We start from the raw sequence: 17,255 nt of genomic DNA on the forward strand, positions 1-17,255 counted from the left end.
CATATAGTACTGTTAACCTAAAAATAAAATGCCAAGGTGAGAGGCAACAAGAGTTGGTTTAAGATCCAAAAGCATTGCAGTTCTGGAAGGCATTGATTCAAGCAGGCTCTCAAATGTCGTGTTCCAATTAGGAGGTGAATGCAAGGGCTATTTATGAAAAAGGGAAGGGGAATAATTACATGAATAGAAGGAAGGGATTTCTAGTGGCGCAAATCGGCTAAGTTACTTTTTAGCTATTACACATGGTGGTGTTAATTCTAAAGGAGGTCTTTAATTTTCAGTCAGGTAGTCAGAATGTCTGCTTTTCTGTTAGCTTTCCGACAGTTGTTGGAATACAATGTTCCTTTAGGCCAATACAAAGGGTATTTTTCCCAGCTTAAACATGATGGAGATTTGAAGCATAAGACTCACAAGACAGATCCTCTGAAATGGCAACTCCGAATGCATTTTGATGTGGCTCTGTTTATATATTCTTTTTCAAAGTACCTGTCCTCATTTATGTTAAAGTAGCTAGTTGGTAGTACCCAGCACTCTTTCCCTCTTTTTAAATTTAGTTTCTTTCTTTTTTTTTGGCTGGGTACAGGGAACTTTATTGATGATGCACAAAAGGGAGAGCTCCCTCAGCCCCTCCCCTTCTTCAGAGGGTCTGGGATGGAAACTGGAGGTCAGGAGATTCTCAGTGTGTTGGGGGATCAATTTGGGGAAAGGACTCCCCAGTAGCTCTCTTCCTCTTGCTGGGGCTGGTGGTCCAGCGGGCTCTTACTCCTTAGAGGTCATGTGGACCGTGAGGTCCACCACTCTGTTGTGGTAGCCAAATTCATTGTCATGCCAGAAACGAGCTTGACAAAGTGGTCGTTGAGGGCAATGCCAGCTTCGACATCAAAGGTGGAAGAGTGGGTATCACTGTTAAAGCTGCAGGAAACAACCTGGTCGTCAGTATAGTCCAGGATGCCCTTGAGGGGACCGTCCGATGCCTGCTTCACCACTTTCTTCATGTCATCACATTTGGCAGCTTTCTCCCAGCAGCAGGTCAGATCCACAACCGACACATTGGGGGTAGGGACACAGAAGGCCACGCCAGTGAGCTTCCCATTCAATCACGATGACCTCGCCCACAGCCTTGGCAGCACCAGTAGAAGCAGGGGTGATGTTCTGGGCAGCCCTTTGGCCATCACGCCACAGCTGCCCAGAGGGGCCATCCACAGTCTTCTGGGTAGCAGTGGCGATGGTGAAGGTCAGAGTGAATGCATTTGGCAATATTGGATGCCTGGTCACCGGAGCTTTAAAAAGCAGGTCACCTGCTTTTAACTATGACAAAGTGGATGCTGCTGCCATTGGTGACCCCTTCATTGACCGCAACTACATGGTCTCCGTGTGCCAGTATGATTCCGCCCATGGCAAGTTCAAAGGCACAGGCGAGGCTGAGAATGGGAAGCTTGTCGTCAATGGAAAACCCATCACCATCTTCCAGGAGCGAGATGCCGCCAACATCAAATGGGGTGTTGCTCATGCTGAGTGCGTTGTGGAGTCCACTGTGCCTTCACTACCTTGGAGAAGCCAGGGGCTCACTTGAAGGGTGGAGCTCAGAGGGCCATCATCTCTACCCCTTCTGCAGATGCCCCCACGATTGTGATGGGTGTGAACTGAGAGAAGTATGACAAGTTCCTCAAAATCGTCACCAATGCCTCCTGTATGACCAACTGCGTGGCCAAGGTCATCCATGACAACTTTGCCTTCGTGGAGACTCATGCCCATTATCCATGCCATTACTGGTACGCAGAAGACCAGTTTCTTTTTGTTTCAAAATCTTGAGACACTGGTAATGAGAATATGAACTGACATGGGGCTTTATTGATAAAAGAATACTTTTTTAAAATAAAAATTTTAGTACATAAAAACCTGCAATGTAATAGGTAGATGATTTAATTGAACAGTTTGTGAATATAATTTGCCATCTTTTGAGATGATTCAACTAAGTATTTAAATCAGATATTTCTGAAAACTCTCAGCTGATTATTTTATAATAGCTAGCAGAACACAAGATCCTAATTTTCAAATCTGCCCTTGCAAGTTTGGAGGTTACCTACCAACTGATTAGAACTGTCAGGCCTTGTGGTATTTATTATATAGTGTTCCTGTTAAAGTTGCTTATGAAACTATTAGCCTTTTCCTTTGACATTTGCTGTTCTGCATGAATGACTGTGTTTATATTCCTGCAAACTCTCTATTGCTTTTAAGGTAGTTTAAACAGGGCTCAGGTTAAGTGAGTTCCTAACAAGTTATGTTTATTGAATTGCTTTTGTTTACACTTTAAATCCATTCTTTTCTTTAATGGTTTTGCTTTCCTTTCATAGTGTTAATTTATAGTGATTTATATGGGCAATTGAAAATTTACTTTCAGGATTAGGATAATAATAATTAATTCCAATGTGTTAAATGGCCATCATAGAACATGGGAACAATGGATACCTTTACAAATGTATTTCAAAATTATAAAACTTTTACTCCTTCCCAGGTGGTTAACTAAATAAACCAAATCAATCATTTTTAAACAGTATGTATTAAGGCACAATTTATGCCCCAAATAAGAATCAATCTCTCTTTCTTCCCTATTCCAATAACAATATGTATTGACATAGTACATATCAAATATCTGTATTATACATAGGTAGGTATACATTTGCTTGATTAACTTGATTGGCTGTGAAAGTAGGGTAATAGTTATATTTTTACCTTCTCAGTTCCTAGCTCAGTGATTTTGCTTATATTTGTACTTAAAGTTTAACTAAAATAAATTAAAAGGAAAATATTTTATCTTCTTTCAGTAATGTTTGCAAAACTATTAAATAACTCACTAATATTTTTCTCTGACTCTCTAAAATAGTTTACCTAATAACTGGAAATAATTTTAAGAATTACAGATCATAACCTTTGCTTCTGTGAGTGTAAAATCTGATTTCCAGAATATAAAAATATACTGTTTGAGGCTAAACATTTAGTTCAGAAATTTTCTTTAATAAAATAAATAGTAAAATAACAATAAATATCCAATTCATCCAGAAGAGATTTGAAAATTAGGAGAGTATTTCCCTGTAAATATAAAATGATTATCTTTGAATTTTGTTGTAATCCTCTCTGAGGGCTAAAAAAGATAAAAATTTAAGATAATAAAAAAAGGCCACAGATTTTCCAAGTCATTAAATAAAAGTATAAAGAGGAAGTGTTGAAATGGGAAGGTAGAACCTTCCTGGGGTATTATTATGAAATTAAATCATACTTTTTCACGTACATTCTACTTTAAACTTTTTGTAGTACCCAACTATGGAAAGCCCATGTTCCTTATTTTCTCAGCTTCCCACCATTGAAATGAGCAGTTCATTGAGATGGGAAAGAAATCTATTTAAAACTCATTTTCAGCTGTAGACACTAAGGCTCAGAATGGGTCACTGGCTCTCTTTCAGTTATGCAATGCCAATATTATTTTCTCTTATAAGAATGAGCCCAGAGTTCTCAGTTGTGATATGTTTTTCTAAACAGAATTGATAAATCACTGTTTCTTTTTTCTATAGCTGATTAGACAATGCATGGTATTATTCATTCCATTGAAGGACCGGGAGATTTAGTATGTTCTTGATAAATTTTTATTCAGCTTTTGCTAACAAAAAGACTTCAATCAAATATAAGGCTCTGTTTTGTTGTGGAGATTTGAACAATATTTATTGGAGTCATATTTCAGCACGATTTCCTGCTAAGCATTAAAAATATAAATACAGATGGTGTCAAAAAAAAAACGTATACACATTTTAAGGAAGGAAAAAACTATTAAAATTGTGATGCTCAATATATACCGATAACAAAAGATGAATACAAGTCACATTTGACTTCTGCAATTACAAGAGGTGCTCAAAGTGGTTACCATCAGCATCCAGAAACTTCTCATTACAGCGAACTATTGCTTCAGCAATGGTGACCAAAGTGTCCACTTGTATACATGTTTTTGGCACCCCTGGTATATGAAGACAGGAGATTGACAGAGAAGTATGGACTAAATTACAGCAGAACTACAAAAGCTAGTTGTTTAAAGATAAAACTGGAACTAGTAGATAGATAAGTCTTGGAGAACTAATGAACAGTATAGTGAAAATAGTCAACAATACTGGATTATAAACTTTAAAACTGCTATGAGATTAGGTCTTAACTGTTCCCACCATGGGAAAGAAATGGTGATTATGTGGTATGATACAGGTCTTAGCTAACACTAAGGTGGTAATCATATTGCAAAATGTAAATATCAAATCAATACTGTTATACACCTTAAACTCACACAATGTTATATGTCAATTGTATTTCAATTTAAAAAAAAAAAAATGGTCTCCCAGGAGCAGAGGGCATAGAGGATACAGTCAAGTCTTATGAATGGCACCCAATTCTTTTGGGAGAAGACTTTCTAAAAGGTTACTTCCTCTGTCTAGTAAACCTATATACTCATAATTAGACATAATAGCCAAGATGTGGAAAGGCACATTTTATTCACAATCAGGCCAATAGATGAGTTCAAGTAAATGATAATGAAAAACAGATATTCAACTACTTAAAACCAAGAACAACAACAATAAAAACAGTTTAGAAGATGAGCTCAGAGCAATATTTTGGATTTGTGAATGATCAACTTTGAATTCTTGGAGTTCTCCAAGGACTACAGCTTCCAAACAAACAAAACACATCTTCCTACTTTGGTATTGACAGAGAGAAACAGAGAACACTAGAGCCAGCCTGAGTTTAAGATCAGGATGATATTAAAAAGAAAAACTAAAACGGTCAGTAACCCAGGTAGAGAAGACTATGCTCCAAGAAAAACAGGGATTCTGTAACTATCTTTGACGCTTTGATTTTTTTTTTTTTTACATAGTTTGTTCACGGTCTTTAAAATTGTATATATTTATTGTTGTAAACTCTAAGGTATTGGATAAATTTGCTCTTTTCTAAGATTTACTGAACCAACTTTGCACTTTATCCTTCAACTTTTATTTCTAGGTAATAGCTGAGAAAGTGAACAGTTGTTAAATTAGAATCCTGCATGATGCAGGGGGCACTCTATTGATTTCTACAAATTCTGCCTTGGCTGCCCCACTTTGGTGTCTTCTGTACTTCTGAAAACAATGCTGTAAGATTTCCTTACTGTTGAGTAGAAGTATTATGGAATAGATTGCTATTTTATAAAGAACAAAGCATTTCTCATTCACTTCTTTTTATTGACTCACACTAATGACATCCATAGCAGAAGCAGATTACTTACAATTAAAGTCCCTGTACTCTATGATGTAAGTATTAAGGGAAAAGGAATTATTGCCTACATTGCCCAAAGCTCATTAGCTACCTGATGTTCAGAGGTATACAATTCTCAAAGGACAAATGAACACATCTCAAAGCTTGAGATAATTGCAGCATGGCAGGTCCTATAAGTTGAATGATTCTTTTTGAATAAAAAAAAAATACATAAAAATAAAGCTGAGCGTGTGAATGTTAACTTTTATTTTCAAGATTCAAATATATATATACTATTACCTATTGAAATCTGAATACTTAATTTGTAGATTTAGTGTCAACATGGAAAGGCTAGCAGACCATTTGCTATAAAGACCATGCGGTGTGGCATTTTCTAGATTATCTCATAATGGTCCAATGTTTTGTTCTCAGGTTTATAAGTCCAGAAAAAAAATATATATGTATATATATGACATACAATATATACTTATTTCCAAGTTGATTAAAGTCAGATTGGTTAACTCATAACATCCAAATATCTAAGAGATGCAGGACTGTTTTGCTAAGATACTCAGATACTGAGAGGCCCTCATAATGCTGAGATACACATTCATAACAAAATGCAGAATTGTTAGGGACATGGACTTCCTAGGGTACTCTGCTTACAAAATGACTTTTTAAAATTAGAATCAATGTATTGGATTGTAATTTAGAGCCTGGAGTTTTTAATAAGGCTGGCTTGGGGTAAGATCCTGGCTTTGGCCAAACTTGCTGAACATCTCTGTGTTTCATTTTGTTTCCCATAAACTGTGACTATTAATGCTCATCTGTAGCATGATGACTGTTATATGTTTAAGTGTTTGCCTTTGGCAAACACATATATGAGTGTCTAATATGATTCGGCATATAATCATGCCCAGGGAAATAGTGATGAATAAAAGAGGCCAGGTGCCTTCTCCTGAAAAGCAGATAGGATGATGGAGTAATCATGTTAATAAACATATAATTATAGACATCTAAGAAGTATATAATGAATAAACATAATTATAGCGGCAGCTTCCCAGAAGTGGTAAGCAGATTGGGATCCTCATAAAATTTAGTATGTGTCCAGCACTTGTAGCAGTCAAGGGCTTTGGGTTTTTGAGGACCTGAAAGAAGGTCAATTTGCCTAGTTGCTTTCCTCTGAAGCCGGTTTTGGCATAGAATCACATTCAGGAACATCCCAGTTCAATAATCTAGAGTCATTTGCAAAGTCATTTAACTTTACCAAAGGCTCTCAGAAATGCAACAAGAAGATATGACTTCTACTATAAGCAAAATACTTTTAAATCCATTACTTTCAACATTTCTTTCCTCCTTCGGTTCCTCCTATGTCTACAAGTATGTATCACAAACATCTGAAAGCTAAAATCTGCCTTAAATCTCTGTGTTCTGTTTCAAAACTAACCCCCTCCAATTCAGATTGCATTTTTACCTTTTCTACCCTAACCTTTCTATCCACCTTTCTATTCATTACTCCCAAGTAGCACCTTCCTGGATACAGGTTCTTTTATTATACTTTTATGATACAGTGCCTGAATTTTCATTCTTTTGTTTTAACCACCTTTGAATGTGCATTATACACGGCAAAATACGGTATGTTTATGCATTTGTAAACTCTCAGATATCATAAAAATTGGCATGACATAGGTACTCAATTAACTAAAAAAGTATATTTAAATAGCTTTTGTGATACCAGATGTTAGGAAATAAGAGAAGGGAAAATAAAACCATATGGCAACATATACAAGAAATGGGGCTTTCCATGACTGAGGAAGGAAGAAAGAAGTAAAACAATTCTTACCATTTGTGGATCAAGTGCCTTTTAATATACATTAAAAATGATGTTATCTTCTTGAATCATTTCTAAGATTTTATTTGAGATTTTATCTGAGTTTTCTGGACTAAACATTTGAATAGTGTTCATTCACTCAGGCATCTGATAATATTGACTGGGCGCCCGCCATTGGTCAGGAACTGTATTGGACATGATGTACACAGTAGTGAACAGATACGGTGAAGTCCCTATTTTTACAAAGTTTCATTATGTTTGAAAAACTTGGAAACGTATTCTGTGCTGACAAAACACCTGCAGAGACAAGGATATGAAAATCACCATGAAGATTTACCACCCAGAAGGAAGTAGATCTGTCAGGCAACAGTGCCAAAAAGGAAAGACTCTCAATAAGTATGTCATCAATAATAATGATAGTTAATATCCATTGAGGAGTTACGATGTAGCAAACACGGTTCTAGGCTATTTCACTTTATTAAATTATTTAATGTTCACAAGTCAATGAATAGGTAATGTAATTATCCCAAAATACTAAAACTTAAATAACTTGCAGTTTAGTTAATTTCTTTTTTTTTAATTTATTGGGGTGACAATTGTTAGTAAAATTACATAGATTTCAGGTGTACAATTCTGTATTACATCATCTATAAATCCCATTGTGTGTTCACTACCCGGAATCAGTTCTCCTTCCATCACCATATATTTGATCCCCCTTACCCTCATCTCCCACCCCTTTACCCTCCTTACCCTCTGGTCAGTTTAGTTAATTTCAATAATTTGTAGTAATAATTGGGAAAGCCAGGATCTGAACCCAGACAATCTACTTTGGAATATTCCCACCCAACAGCTTTTATACCTCAAATAAAAAACAACTCATGATAGACGAACTATGACAATAAAACAGAATGAAGTAAAATTATTGGGATGCAGACTAGTTCGAATATAGGCTATTAGTAAGGACCTTCATAAAAGTAGAATGATGAAGAAAAATCAGATTGCAACACATAGAGAAATTAGGGGCAGAATATAGACTACATACTCTAGAACGTCGGTGGTAAAAGGAAGGAAGAAAATAGGAAAGATATTATCTTGTCCACAATAATCTGCAGCAATGCGGATTTTCCACAGGTTGATTGATTATATCCTATTCATGGTTCTGAAACATATTTCTGGGCCAAAATGGAGACTTTCCTGCTCCCGTGTATTTTTTTGTGTTCCTGTAAATGCTGTGCTTGACCAGAAACATAGTTTATCCAGTCAGCCAAGCCTGAGTGCCAAGTCAGCTCTGGGCTCTATCCTATTTCCTTGATCCTTGGTCTTTCTAAATAAGGTCAGATATACAACTCCAGCCAATCATGCCGTCTCTACATTATTGTTTCTAAAGGTGTATGAAACCTGCTCTTGCCCAAAATCCCTCTAAAAGAAATACTCTACTGCAGTCAGGCACTGTACTATCCAACCCATGGATTGCTTGCTCTCCCTTGAATGAAGGATATCAAACTCGTTACTTTTTTTTTTTTTTTTATCATTTGACAATGGAAACAATAATTTAAGAAAAAAAGTTGTGGCTGGCTCAAGGGTTAAAACATTTGGAGTAGAATATACACAGATTTGTCAAATAAAACTAACAAGTAAAAAAATTTCTTGTAAGTACAGTTAATTTCTCTTGATTAAAGATAGATATTTTTCTTCTCTCACATATAAATGAAGTAAAGTGTATCCAAATGAAGTGACTGCCTTAGCAATGATTATGTGGGAAGCATCAGGTAAAGGTTCTAAAAGGAGGGAAAACATTTAAATACATTTAAAAATAAACCAATAAATGACTAGTGAGGCAAATGTAAATTACTATTATTGGTTTCCACAAGGAGTTAGATTTAAGCAGATGGTTTTTAAACTATATTAGTTTCAGACTCATTATAATTTTTTGCTGATATATTTGAATTTAGAATAAAATGTATTGTTTTTCTTAATTTTACTATTACTCATTGCATGTATTAGGGTGGTAAAAATGTTCGAGTCTCTTAGAATAACTTTATCAAGAACACAAAACCTAGTTTTCCCTTAAATCACTTTTTTTTCCCTAGTTACCAAGACCATCAATTTCCATCTCAGGATGGTTAATTAAGTGATGGGTTTCTCTCCTTTATGATTTTTAATGTGATCACAGACTGTCATCTTCTTTCTTATTATGAAACTACTATGGCAGTATTGAATTTTCCACTAATAATAACTGGTATCTGGATAGATACCATTTTAAGTTTGCATGGAAACCATATTTCTCTAGGCTGCAAGACAAAATGATTCTGAATTCCATAGCCTCTGATTGACAGTGGGTCTTGTGTCTTTCACAATTTTAGTATGACGAGAAGCGGGGTCGGGGAAAGATCATTAGGAGTTATTCACAGGCATTCTCTGTGTCTGAACTTGGTAGTGAGCGAGAAGACAAAGCTTATCTTCTGGGGTATTTTTTTTAATGGTCCTGCATGTCACTGGAACAATCAGCAGAGAAGCAGAGTGGGAAAAATATGTACCTTCAGAACCCAGCAGTCTGACTTCACCTGAGTAACTATCTTTTATATTGTTCAGTTATATTTGGCACTTTGAAATTATTTTTCTTTCTCTTTTGTTTTTGCTTTATGTATGATTAGTATGTGTGTGTAAGAAAACGTGGACTCTACATGGAAACACTAAAACTTTCACCAAAAGACAATAATTACGCAACAGTTTAATACACTTTGTCACACTCCCCATCTTCTATTGTTGCACTTTGTCCCAAACTGAAGCCAAATTGAGCTAAATTGACCTTAACTCTCCACTTTTTATGACTTTGCCTACTTTCTGCTTTCTTAGCTCCTATCCTGAACCAAAACTCTCTCTGCTAGAAGGCACAGCTCAATTCTATCATACTTCTTATAAACTCATCCACAGAAGAAATCCCATGGTATTGTAACGTTATAGTTTACAAACTATAATGATTATACTTCACCCTAGGAAAAAATAATATAAAACAATAATGTAATAATGACACTTTTAATACCCAGAATTTTTTATTGAATAATATAGTACTAATGGGAGTTTCTGCATAACTAAGTAAAACTGTTGTGTTTAATTTATTTATTTTTTAAATTAAAGCACATGATATGGATGTTGAAGATATTTAAAAGAGGGTTTGGATTGTACATTCAAAGAAAAAATGGGTCACTTGGAGAATTTTTCAATAGAACTACCAAGACATCAGCTTACCCTTGTTTTTAATTTTTATGTTTTCTGTCTCACTTCTACATTGTCAGTCAGTCAGTCAACAAATATTCATTGTGTCTGCTCTTTGCCGCTGTGACGACAGGGCTAGAGAAGTGAATCATATAGGAAAGAGATATTAAAGCATATACACAAATTGAATTACATTATGGATATCACAAATCATGAAGGCTCTGAGATTTTACCCTAATTGCAAACTAACAAGTTACCCTGCCACAGTTGTCTGAATTTTGACAGAAGACATGTGACTACTACATCAAAGGAAAATCACTATTGCTCACAGCAAAGCAGGCAGCGTGAACTTTCTGTCACATCCATTCCTTCTTTCCCCCAAGTCTCACAGGGTCAGTGTGAGTATGGGCCCATGCAGATACTACACACGCAGTGTCTTTCTATCATAGTCAAGGATCCTTGAATTAAGAAGCTCTGGATATTTTTATTCTTTGCCTTTATTCAGATCATAAATACATTAAAAACATAAGTTTTACTGAGACATTAGCTATCTATCTATCTATCTATCTATCTATCTATCTATCTATCTATCTATAAAACCTCTTTAAAAGGAAACAGTTAGATTTTTATATATTTACAATTTTGTGAAACCATCACCACAATCAATTTTAGAACACTTTCATCAGAACATGAAATTATCAGATTTTTATCTAAGGAAATACTCAGCAAGATGTGCAGTATATAAAAACCTAGAATGAGAAAGAAGGATTTCTGCTTTACATATGTGAAAAAGAAAAGTGAATTTAGTTCATGTTGAAATTATTATTAGTCCCTTGGATTATGTCATTTTGAAAGTGACAACTGATTTTAGACTGAACATTTTGGTCACCATTTTTTAAGTGTTACATAGATCATAATATAATTATTGAGATCAAGTATATCATGTAGAAAAAGACTATAGAGTGAAAATAGGAGAAAGATTAGGACTAAACTCTGAGGAATGAAAAAAAGGTAAATATATTTTTGGCAGAGAAGAAATAAATGGAGTCTCAGAAAGTATGTTAAGAGAGGGGAAAAAAAAGAAAACCAGGTGATTTTGTTAGAATGGAAGGAAATTCAAATAAGTGTTTCCAGGTTTCATCTTCATGTCTCAACCAATTAAAACAAATCTTTCCTTAGGCTCTCTCCCTTGTCCTTTTATACACTCAATATATATATGTTATATATATCAGTTCATATCCTTTGCTCTCCAATATCATATTTTTATAGCCACAGTTTACAGTCATAATTTAAAGGCCAGGTATCTTGGAAAATACCTATGAAAAATTGGTTTAGATTCAAAACTCAGTTATTTGGAGTCCTATGTGCAGATTTGCATTTATTTTAATCAATGTTGTCATATATATATATATATATATATATATATATATATATACACATATATACTTAATGTATAATATATACAATTTGAATATATCTAAATCTCATTTATATATCTATACCTACATATATCTATACCTATCTATATCTATATATCTACTTCTGTATCTATAGAATATGGATATGCAACAATCAAAAATGTTTTTTGTGCATGACTACAAACAAATGCACAAGTAGCACTTTTAAATACTCTGAATCAAAGGTTCTCTGTATTATTTCTGCTGTAATTCATTGAAAACTATTAGAGAGATGATAGTGGGAGAACAGGAACAACCATACTTAACAGTATGTTTTCAATTTTGTTTAGAACAAAAATAGCCCCAACATACTTTGCAGGTTGTAATTATGACTGGATAGACTGTAAAGGTTTTATCCTGTCCATAAAAGCCTTCAAAATGAGTAGTTCTAGTATGTTTTGAGCCAATTTGTCCCACTCTGCTAGAGAACAGAAGTACCAAAACATTAAATAAGCTAAGAGAACAGAATACACATACTCCAAATTAGATAGTGCCTAAGTGCTTTATTCTGTGTAGCAGAAATCAGTGAAAATCACAACCACCACTTGTCTATCCAGAAATGTTTCCATTGCCAGTTACAAATAGACCTTTGCAAACTTTCCCAAGGGGAAAATAAATCACTCAATCAGATTGGCTACATCTTCTTTAATGTTTAAAGTAAAGTAGCCAGGCTATGTACCAAGCTATTTGGCTGATGTCCACTCACCTTCAGTCCAGAAAGCAATGTACCCACTTATTTCAGTATGCCAGCAATTACTAACCAGAGAATGTCTCTAATGGGACCATTTGTAACAAAAAAGGCCAGGGCCTGTTTTCACTTCCTCTGCTACTTCTAATGCAAGAGAACATTTCAAGAATAAGGTCCAAGAATCCTTTGGAGCCAACAAACATTCAAAGACTTGCAGCAGGTGGGAGTGCCACCTGTTCATGTCTTATTCCAGAAAAAACAATTGCCTCTTCAGAATCCCCAGCTGTGGTGAATTCGAAAGTGACTTTGAATGCAAGCTAATACGGAGAAAGCTCTCTCTGAAAGACTGGGCGCCTGTTAGAGAAAGTGATCGTTCATGTATTATAGGTAAGATGAAGGGTTAAAAAACCACAATTTACAGCGATAGGCAAAGGCTAAAGCCACCACAGGTGTGAATCTTAATGGTTGTTAATTAGGTAGAGGTTCAACAGAAAAAAAGAAAAGCAGCAGGTGTGAGGTGTGTGTTTTTGCTGATGAAGGAGCGGTGTAAACATTAGAATCTGTAACGGAAAAAACAAGTTCATTTTTCTATTCTCTGAGGTGGAGACTTGGTTTCAATTAGCGCCAGATGATTACTCCCTTTTATGATTCAACAAAGATACAACATTATCCCTCCTCTAAATATTACCAACTAGGAAATACCAAGTGGCACATCTGTATGTGCTTCATTTTGATTCACTTTGAGCAGAGGGTGATTTTGCATGGGCGGGTTAAAGAAAAGAGAAGGAAATTGTAATCTCAAACACTAATGAGGGTTTAAGAGGTAGTCTTGTAATTTTTCTCTGGATGGTACATTAAAAACTTCTTACTCTATTGAGCTAACCTAATACATAGCATTCTCACTCTTTGCATTTCTAAGCAAATGACAGTTGGTCGAATATACTTTCTTCTGAGAAACATGCCATGTCAGCTGTCTTCAAACTCTGTTATGCAGGGTCTCAGCTCCTGCTCCCCACACAAGAACACCGGATATGGTGAGGCCAAAAAGGAACAACACTGGAACCACAGATAGGGAGTTCATACCACTATATTCTCGACGGCAGCTTGTCGAGACACAAGAAGTAAACATCTGTCAGTACCCCAACAAGGGTTCTTCCAGCACCAGTCTCTCTTGTAGCCGGGCGTGACACAGAAAGTATGATCCACACGATTTGCACCATCTCCAAACTGCACTTGCTAGTGTAGACATGGCAGTAACATACAAAACAATAGTGGCTAATGGCCAACTGGTTACAGCTGATGGCCAACTGGTTACAGCTGATGGCCATCTACTACCAGAGCTAGTACCTTTCCACGTGAGGTAGAGAGCCTGGAAACTGCTCTCTGGGACTCCGCCCATACACTCTCCTATTTAATGCTTTGATGTAGGCTGTTTTAGTACATTTAAATTACTTTCTTAGCTGGAAAAGAACTCATGATATTAATATAATTTCATCATTAAACTTTCTTGTTCATTCCCTAGTATTTATTTGGTTATGTATAGGCACGTTTAGTTCTGATAATATGAAATTGCGTTTACGAAGTACTTTGTCCTTATATTAATCAGTGTGAATCCTGATACTATTGAATCTCAGAATAATTTAACACCGATTCCTTAGAAATATTGAAAAAGCATTGGAGCTCTCCATGTAAAATGAAGTCTACGCGACAAACTAAAAACATGTATGAATAAACAATATTTGAAATCGATTTTTGTTTATTTCTTGTTTCTTCTTTTCTACTTTATAGTGTCAACATTTTATAGTGTCTGTGTTCGAGTAATACGTACTGAGAAATTATGATGTACAATTGCATATATATTATATAATTTACCTCAAACCAACTCCATAAGTTAGGTGTTACTGTCACTATTGTCCGGACAATAAAATGACATGAGGCATGAGGCATTCACAACATATTTATACAACAAATAACTAAATGATTTATCCCAGATCCTCAGAATGCTTGAATGTTAAGACATTTATCAATGTTCTTTCCATATATTAATCACATTTTTGTTACATCTATACAAGAGGAGTCACTTACTCAATATGGAAGATAAATTCCAAAATTTTTCTGAGGACTTGCTTCACACAGTACTCTCCATAATAGCCCAATGATTGTAGCCACTTACCCTTCTGTGTGTAATTGGGCTAAATGACTAGGAAATATGATATTTATTTGACATTTCATGAAACAATGTAACTAAACTAAAACTTTTAGGAAATGGCTACAAGAGTAGTTGTCCCCAAGATTTGAAAATACCACTAGTTTTGCAGTAGTTTAGTTACAACATTTACTTGATCTGTTAACACTGGAGACTATTATATCAAATCTTTCTTTAGCCCATCCTATGGGCATTTTGAAATGATTTATTATACAATTAATAATTACAAAATTTAAATTTAAGCCCAGAGAGATCTTTAAATCTCTTTTTGAAGTCTCTCATGCTGATGTGTCATTTCATCTAGAAGAAGCTTCTTGAATATAATCTGTTCCCAAGCCGGATTTTACGTCTCTGTATTTTCACATTTGTATGCCATAATGAAAACATTCTACCAATGACAAACTGTTCTTTTTAATTAACAGCGTACTAAAGTTCAGAATTTGTAATCTTAGAAGAGCGTTATTAACCTTTAAGAATTCTGTGTTCATTGTGTAGGCAGTTTTGATGTAATATTTGAGAACTCAGCATAGTTATGTTCATTTCACTGACTTTACCATTGGTTTATAAATTAATAGATGAAAAAATAAAATCTTACGGTGAAATAACATGAACATAATTAGACCACATAACCTTTTCTATTTTGGGAATGACATTTTGATAAATTGAAACCCTAATTACTTTAACTTTCAGTAGGAAATGGGACATAAACCTTTATTCCTTTTCCATGCAAAGAATGCATTCAAACTTTTTAAATTAAACATTTTTTGGAATGGAAGATTGTTCAGTCTAGTTAGGATTTCCTAAATATTATGATAAAAGATAACTGCAGAAGTATAGTCATTTGACTCCTTAAGTAGGAAAGAAAGGTAGCTTATAATGGCTATAAACACACTGTAATGTTTATTAAACTGTCCTTATAGAAATTAAATTTCATATATTTAAAAAAATGAGTTATGGAACAAATTATTAGGCAGGATAGAACCAAATAAACTATAGTGCTATTTTTATAGTTTATTTGTATATTAAGGAAAATATTAAATAGTGATAATACCTTCATTAACACTTTATATTTTAAATGAAAAGTAATAGATTTAACATAGTAACTTAAATATAAAATATTTTTAAAATGAATTAAAATCTCTATTGGAAGTAATGGACATGTCACCACTGTAAAGCATACCAAGTCATTTTGAGTTTTGTGACCTTGAGTTAGCATCAGTTTCTTTGGCATTGTAGGGTAGCAGCAATCATTCCAAAGGCATCTTCCAAGTCTGAATTGAACAATAAATGAATACATTTATTTTGAAGTTTGTCTTATTTACTATTTTTATAATCCTCATAAGATCTCTCAGATTTAAGTAGTATTATAAACCACATTATATTGATAAATAAACTCCGGTAACTTAGATGTTCTTATTTAAACCCTGGTTTTCCAAATCCTGGGTTTTAAAAGTATGTTCAGCCACTACTTTTGTATAAGAACAAAAGGATTCCGTTGAAAAAAACCTAGATCTTTACAATATGTGTATGTATAAACATTAAAAAACAGAATGCAGAAAAAAATCACACTTTCATATTTTCTTGCTAATTGTACATTTTAAGTGCAAATTTTTAGTTATGTTAAGGCAATAAATATTTCCTGATTGAACTGATTAAATTAATTATTTTTTATTAACCTGTATGTCCTTGACCATAGATAATTCTCTCCTCTTAGTTTTTAAGTAATTTACTTCAAAATCATTATTAGTAGGTATGAAACCAGAAGCAGCCATTAATTTTCATTAAAATAAAGACTAGAGTAGGTTTATTAAGCTCATACATCATGCTAGTGACCTCAATACATGGATTTTATTTACATACTTTTCATTAGATATTGGGAAACTATCGCCCTCTTGCTGATAAACTGTTTTGGAAAATTAAAATATTATTGGAACAAGCCCCATCCATTCATTTACATGTTGTTTATGTCTGCTTTCCCACTGTAGAGCTGAGTAGTTGCAACAGAAATGCTGTGGCATATGAATTCTAAATGTTTACTATCTGACCCTTTATAGAAAAAGTTTGTTGACTCTTGCTTTAGATACTGAAGGCTCTTATTCCAAGAAAGGGATTCTTAATCTAGTTTCCACAGAAGAGAATAATGCACAAAACCTAACGTGTGTGAACACAGATGGGGGAAAACACTGAATCTTTACTTCTACTTGTGATGTTACATTATCTTTAATAATCAATAAAAGCAAATCTACAGTTGTTATTAGCTGTATTTCTGAACATGGAAACAATAAAGATTACAGATATTTTCATAGCATATGGTAATTATTACAGATACGTTAAAATATTAATATTTATTAGAGTCCAAATTATGATACTCAAACTCTCTGAAATATCTTTACTGTGTTAATAAACAAACACATATAATATCGACAATTCTAAGTATGTTGGTAATTAATTTTTTATAATTAATTTTCTGTGCAATCCTTTTATTATATCTATTGTATTTAAAGACAGTATTTGGAGAAAGGTTCTATAGGCTTCACCACAATTGAAAGAAGTTCTATAAGAAAAAAACTATATAAATAAAATGAAAATTAA

General features: G+C 34.3%; 2 pseudogenes; one reads left to right on the forward strand and one right to left on the reverse strand.

Moving 5' to 3' along the window:
* Positions 1–759: 759 nt before the first annotated feature.
* On the reverse strand, positions 760–1,221 carry LOC117021632 (glyceraldehyde-3-phosphate dehydrogenase-like; annotated as a pseudogene).
* A 4-nt stretch (positions 1,222–1,225) lies between these two features.
* LOC117021633 (glyceraldehyde-3-phosphate dehydrogenase-like) lies at positions 1,226–1,834 on the forward strand (annotated as a pseudogene).
* Positions 1,835–17,255: the final 15,421 nt, after the last annotated feature.

Source organism: Rhinolophus ferrumequinum, chromosome 4, assembly GCF_004115265.2.
Source record: "Rhinolophus ferrumequinum isolate MPI-CBG mRhiFer1 chromosome 4, mRhiFer1_v1.p, whole genome shotgun sequence".
Lineage (NCBI taxonomy): Eukaryota > Metazoa > Chordata > Mammalia > Chiroptera > Rhinolophidae > Rhinolophus > Rhinolophus ferrumequinum.